The following is a 7,443-nucleotide window of genomic DNA, read 5'->3' on the forward strand; positions in this document are numbered from 1 at the left end:
GTTGGAGAGAATATAATCGACACTGCCCTCCAACCCTACTCCCATTCTCCCACTCCCTGCCTAAGATAGGCCACAACCTCTGGAGTTCTTGGTAAGACAACGCCCAGCCTGCTGTAACTTTACACTTGGGCAAACGTGGGGAGTTCTTAGAAATGGCTGTACACTGAGGCCAGAACCTGGTGTCCCAACAACAGCAACCCCACGCCTTCACCATCTCTGGCAAACAAAGGGTGTCTTTCTTTCGTGTTTTTTTGGATAAGGGGCTTGAACTCAGGGCTTGGGTACTGTCCTAGATGATGAATTTGCTCAAAGCCAGTGCTCTACCACTTGAGTCATGGCACCACTTCAAGTTGGAGATTGGAGATGAGAATCTCATCGGAATTTCCTCCTTGTGCGGGGAAACAAGACCCTCTGGATCTCAGCCAGGATGAAAGGCGTGAGCCATCAGTGCTTGGCCTATTATGTCTCATTCTTTACAATTTCCATCTAGTCTTTCTCTAGACACTACCACCTAGACTCTCCTCTACCTCCCTCAGGGACAGCAAAGGGAGGCTCAGAATCTGGGAAGGACCATGGGCATAAAAGGGGCCCCATCACATCACTAACCCTTTCTAAGCTCCCATCCACTTCCTCTGGATGGCCTGGATGTCTGGCGAGATCAGACCTACTAGGACTTCTTAGGCCTGCCCTGTATCACACCCCCCCCCGTCACACCCAACCTGTATCTGAGAATTTCTGGGGCCAGCTGCTCCATGTCCCAGTGGAAGACGTTGGAAGGTTGCTGATAACTGGGTCCAGGGGTGCCCAGGGCAGAAAGAGTGTCCAGATCCCCTCTGTCAAAGAAGGAGACACAAAGCATGAATGGATCTACTAAGTGCTACAGTGCACACCATCCACCTGTCACCCAGGTCCCTTGGAGTGAAGTTTTACCTTGACAGATCTGGGGCTTGAACTCAGGGTCCAGGCGCTGTCCCTGAGCTTCTTTTGCTTGATGTGAGCACTCTTCCACCACAGCCACAGTACCACTTCTGGCTTTTTCTGTGTATGTGGGACCTAGGAATTGAACCCAGGGTTTCCTGTGTGCTAGGTGAGCCCACTACTGCTAAGACAAAATCCCAATATTGGATGGCTGTTCTTCTGTGACCCCTTAGGCCTGACTCGGGACAGTCTGGCACATCTTTACCGAGTATCTAACCAGCAGCCTTGTCTGGAAAAGAACACGCTCTGCTATGTTGTCCTTTATCTATGGCATCTTTTCTCTCTGTGCTTCCTGTCCCATCCTCCTTCTTAAGCAAGACCTCCTTTCAAGTGCTGCCTCTAAGAAGCCCTCTCTAATCACCTTGGCAGAGGGGGATCTTCTCCACTCTGCAGGCTTTTGGCTTTGTCATGCTCTGCCTCAAGCTGGTGAGGTTGAGAGCGGACAAAGGCGAAGGCCTTGCTTTCACCACCCAATTTCTGAAGGCTCTGATACACTACCCAGGGACCAGTGCGGAATCACACTCTGTGAGAGAGCACTTGAGGCCCAGGCAGTCTAGGGGCAACAAATGGGGCCATTTCTTGTGTGGGTTTTTTTTTAAATTTAATTTAATTTTATTTGTGAACATACTGTACAGAGGGGTTACAATTGCATGGGCAGGATAATGCGTACATTTCTTACCAAGCATTGCAGCCTTCTCCTTTGTTTAACCTTCACATCACTTCCCAGCCTCCCCCCTCCCCCCCAATCCCAATCCTTCTCCTGCCCCCCTTCCCCCCCCTGCACCGACGTTGTAAAGCTCGTTTTGGACATGACAACTTGTACTTCTCATTGTTGCAACAGGTCCACCTGTATCCTTAAACAACTGGTTTTTCCCCATCTCCTCCACAAGTTATACTGACATTAAATATAGTGAAAGCAGGGGTTATACTGTGGGGGAGGGACATACAAAGCAACAAAGAGATAATCTTATAAATGCGTTAGAAACACATGCATGAAAGAAATAAAACATTAAATTACATATCTAAGGGTTCATTTTCCTGCCATCACATTATCTGACCTTTTCTGCTTGACTCATACATATACTAGATATTGCAAATAAGGGAAATCATGGGACCTATGTTTCTTTGGGCCTGGCTTACTTCACTTAATATAATTTTTTCCAAGTTTTTCCATTTCCTAACAAATGGGGCAATGTCATTCTTTCTGATGGAGGCATAGAATTCCATTGTGTATATATACCACATTTTCTTGATCCATTCATCTACTGAGGGGCATCTGGGTTGGTTCCAGATCTTAGTCTTGTGTGGGTTTGAACTGAGGATCTGGGAGCTGTCTCTCTGAGATTTCATGTTCAAGGCTGCTACTCTACCACTTGAACCACAGCTCCACGTCTGGATTTTTGGTGGTACCATGCATAGAAGTGTCTTATCACCTTGCCAGCTTATGGCTGGCTTTGATCTTTGATTCTCAGATCTCTGCCTACTGAGGAGCCAGGATGTCAAGTGTGAGCCTGAGCCAGACAGGCTCCAGAACCTTTCCTTTGAGCTTATGTTTATCTCGTGTCAACTAACAAGCCCTAGTTAAAATAGTCATTTATAGAGGATCATGTTCCTCTCCTAGGTCAGTTAACCCAAGGAGATAAAATATCTTTGGAAAAGGCTAGTCAGAGTTGGCCTAGGTGAGTGTGTATGTGTGTGTGTGTGTGTGTGTGTGTGTGTGTGTGTGTGTGTGTGTGTGTATGAGTTTCAGGGATACCTACCCCCATCTTTCTGGTGCTTCTTTCACCCAGAGGTGAGTACATCCAGGATCCCCACCCCAAGAAAGGTGGGTAGGGGAGGGTACTTAAGGTCACATCAAGTGGGATGATCTGAATTCTATCCTGCAACTGAAGCCAGGAGAGATAATAGAGAGAAGGAGAGATTTAGAGGAACATCAAGGGAAGCCCCTTACCTTTGGCTTCAAGTACCAGAGAAAAGAATGTATCCTTCCTTTTTGGTAGTAAGAAAACAAATGTCCATTATTCATTTTTTTTGTGTGAGTCCCAGGTCTTGGATTCAGGGACTCGGTTTCATCCCTTAGCTTCTTTTACTCAAGGCTGAGGCTCTAGAACTTGATCCACAGCACCAAAACTGGCTTTTTTCAGGGTGGGGTGAAGGAGGTCGTTTATGGGAGATAAGAATCTCGCAGACCTTCCTGCCTGGGCTGGCTCTGAGTCACGACCATCAGAACTCAGCCTCCCGAATAGGCCGGATGACAGGCAACAGCCACTGGCACCTTGTTGGGTCTTCGTCCGAACAAAAGACGGACGGACGGGGTCCGAGGAAAGGAAAGGTAAGTGTGGCACTCACCCGTTCCCCAGCCTCCCTCAGCCCAGGAGACAATCAGACACAGCGGGGAGCCAAATCCAGCAGGTAAAAAACTCGTTTATTAACAGAGAGCAGCCCCTTTTAAAGACAAAAAGGGCTGGTGGCATGGTAAGGGAGGAAGAGGAACCAATCACTGTCAAGGTCACACCCTATCATTCACCTGAGCCTTCACGGGCTGATTAGGCACTGATCGGCAGGTCAATTGGGCTCTGCCCACTCTACTCTCTCCCAGCGCCATCTTGGCTGCCCATGTGCTCTACAGTAAATTAGGCTCTGCCCACTCAACCGCCTCTCAGCGCCATCCTTGCTGCCAATGTGCTCCACAGTACCTGACTGCCACCATCCATTCATAGTCCCCTAGATCCAGTGCTGGGCTACCTGCACTGCATCCTCCTTTTAGTGAGTTGGAAGCAGAACTGTGTGGGTTTGATTCTTCAACCGCCTACCTACCTTTGAGCATTGTTCTGGCTCAGTCTGATGCCGGCTTCCTCCTTATCCACAGCAATGACTTCGCGCTGTCATAGAACAAATGTCCCCCAGGAGGTGTCAGACCTGGGGTCTTTCCTCTGCACACTGACTCTACTCCTTGAAATGACACACTGCAGCAACATGAAGTAGACAGAGTGAATTCAGTTTCTTATAATCAGGGTCTGGCCAGATAGGTGGCAGTGAGGATCAGAGGCTCAGGATAGTGCTGTGCATTTGGACAATGCGATGCCTCCTCATCCACTTTCCTTTAACTGTCTTAGCAGAGGGTAGTGGGGAAAGACTCACCAGACAGACTGACAATGAGTAACCATCACAGTCTACCCCGGGCACAGAGGGGCTTACCTAAGGGAGCTAGTTCCACAGTCCAAGTGGGAATGATCCTGACACACAGCCTACCTCCAGAATGAGAGGGTCACCTTGGGTCCCAGCCACATGGGAATGCTGAGCCAACTCCTCCAGGACAAATTCAACAAGTTACTGAGAGAGAGACAGAGAGAGAAAGAGAGAGAGAGAGAGAGAGAGAGAGAGAGAGAGAGAGAGAGAGAGAGAGAGGGAGAGAATTACACTTAATCAGGCTGCCGGTGGCACAGGCCTACAATGGAAACTACACATTGAGATATGAGGATCATGGTTCATAGCCAGCCGAGGCAGGAATGTCTGTAAGATGCTTATCTCCAAAGAACCACCAGAAAACCAGAAGTGGTGTTATAGCTCAAGTGGTAGAGCCCTAAGCTTGATCTGAGCAGCTTGTGGACAGTGCCCAGGCCCAGATTTCAAGCCCCACGACTGACAATAAGTGGACTTCCCACCACATGAAATGGACTGAATAGCACCCATTGTCCTAGGGAGCATGGCCGAGAAGTCAGGCCAAGCTTCCTGTCTCCTGGGGGTCATGAGTAGGTCACCCAGCTTTTCCGTGCCTCATTTGCCCCAGCTGCAAAGCTGAACAGTGAAGGATCCCCTTCCTCATGAGGATAGGGTAAGCATGAAAGAGAGCCATGTTTTGTTTCATAATCCCATACCTGTAGCCTAATAAATAGCAGGCCCCTTCTGAGTCCTTTCCAGGTTTCTTCTTGTTATATGCTCACAGAATTGCCAAGAAACGTATCTGATGACCGTTGTCTCTATGCCTGGCCCTGCCCTAGATTTCCCCTTGTATTGATCCCTTGTTTCCTCACAACTGTCCTGTGAGGAGACTGAGGACCAATGGTTCCAGGCTGAACGCAGAGCGTCAACTGTGGTCAAAAATCGGCTGCTGTGGACTAAGAGTTTGGGACAGTAATCTAAACCGATGAATGAGCATGGCGCTACATATCTACCATCCCAACTACAGAGGACCAGGCATGGTGACACCTGCCTGTCACAGGAGTACCATGATCCAGCCAAGCCTGAACATATATGGAGTCTCTATCTCAGAAATGTCCAAGACAGAAAGGCTTGGCTCCCATGGAACAAGACCTGATTGGAAAGCTTAAGCTCTTGAGTTAAAACCTTAATATACCAAAAAGAATCTGAGACCTGGTGCTAGACGCTCATGTCTATACTGCTACCTACTCAGGATGCTGAGATCTGAAGATCACAGGTCAAGATTTAAAGTAGGGTTGGCCTTGCCCATCAGACGTCATGATGAGATGACCCAGAGTCTGACCCATGCCAATAAGGTCCATACTAACAGGGCTCACAGCCTTAATAAGTGCTAACCACGCTCTCTGTCCCCCTGGGGAGCCAACCCCTAAGGGCCCCACCCCCAGGTCCTCCCGTGCTCCCTCTGCCACCAACCAGGCCCATGAGAGTAGACAGTTCCAGATCACAAAGATCCCTTGTTTTTATAATTTAAAGGTGCTGAGTCCCCTTCAAACGACTCACCCTTCCAAGCCCCCAGACCTCAGGCACAAAGTCCATGCACCCCCCTAAAGACAGCGGTTAGAAGTTACCAAAGGGTCCAGCACTCCTTGTAACAACCAACTTCTACACACACACACACACACACACACACACACACACACACACACACACACAGAGCCATCATGGGTGGCTCCTGTCTGTCATCCTAGTTATTCAGGAGGCTGAGTTCTGAGGACCACTGTTCAAAGCCAGCCACTCAGGAAAGTTTGTGAAGCTCCTATCTACACTGAACCACCAAATAACCACAAGTGGATCTGTGGCTCAAGTGTCAGAGCTCTAGCTTTGAGCAAGATATCTCAGGGACAGCACCTAAGCCTTGAGTTCAAGGCCCAGTTCTTCTACCTCCAAACACACACAATCACAGACACAGACAGTCAGACAGACAGACAGACAGACACACACACACACACACACACATACAAGATAGCCCAAGGATTCTACAGTCCCTGAGAACAGAAACATGAACTCCCTCAATTAGGATCAGATCCCACCCACTAGAAGGTGGCAGTACCAACATCAGGCCCACTGTAGACAAAACATTGAGCCGCACATGTATCTGGAATGTCTCATAGACCAGTATGACATTTCCTATCATGCACACTGCTATGTGGAAAACTTAGTCACCTCTTTTTTGTTGTTGGTCAAGGTGTTTGAACTCTGGGCCAAGGTGTTGTCCCTCAGCAATTCAGCTGAAGGTGAGCACTCTCCCACTTGAGCCAAAGCAACACTTCCTATTCTCTAGTGGTCTATCATCAAGTCTCACAGACTATTCTGCCCAAGCTGACTTGTAACCACGGTCCTCACATCTCAGCCTTCTGAGTAGCTAGGATGGGAGTTGTGAGCCATGGGTGGCTTCTGGTTTCAGCCACCTTCATATACACAGAGGAAACCCATCTCGTCAGTCCACAAACTTTTTGCAACCCTTCACTTCAGATTTTGATACCCAGCATCCAAATCTATCCTTCAATGGAGAAAATAAAGACAAAACAATCACATCTGCACCCCTTCGCCCACTCCCTGCCTGCCACAGGACACGTCCTCTTGAAGCTGTGGCTTCAAACTGGGGCAAACTTGGGGAGTTCTTACAAATATCTTTACAGTGAGTCCAGCACTTGGTCTCCCAAACACAGCACCCTCCCCACACCCCCACACATCCACCATCATTTGCAGGCAAAGATGCCTTACTTTCTTTCTTTTTTTATGTTGTGGGGCTTGAACTCTGGGCCTGGGTGCTGTCCCTGAGCATTTCAGCTTAAGGCAAGCACTCAATTGCTTGAGCCACAGCACAACTACTGGTTTTCTGCCAATTCCTTTTAGATAAGAGTCTCAGGGTCTTTCCTGATCTGGCTAGCTTTGACCTGTGATCCTCAGATCTCACTTCCTGAGTACCTAGGATAACAGCCATGAGCTACTGGCACCCAGCCAAACAAACTTCCATTCCTGTCATCCTCTCCCCCCAGGAGAATGAAATCTGAGGACTGCAGTTGGATGCCACTTAGCAGCAAGGCCCGTGAGAACTCTTTATCTCCAATTAAACACCCCAAAAAGCTGGAAGTGGAGCTGTGATTCAAATGGTAGAGTGCTATCTTGGAGCCAAGAAGATAAGATCCATGCCCTAGTTTCAAGCTTTTTCTAGCATAGACCCACCCAAGAAAGGGAAGCAAGTGGGCACATGGGAGCTCAAAGCTAACACATAATACTCAG

This window comes from Dipodomys merriami, unplaced genomic scaffold, assembly GCF_024711535.1.
Source record: "Dipodomys merriami isolate MVZ:Mamm:240054 unplaced genomic scaffold, mDipMer1.0.p SCAF_141, whole genome shotgun sequence".
Taxonomy (NCBI): Eukaryota; Metazoa; Chordata; class Mammalia; order Rodentia; family Heteromyidae; genus Dipodomys; species Dipodomys merriami.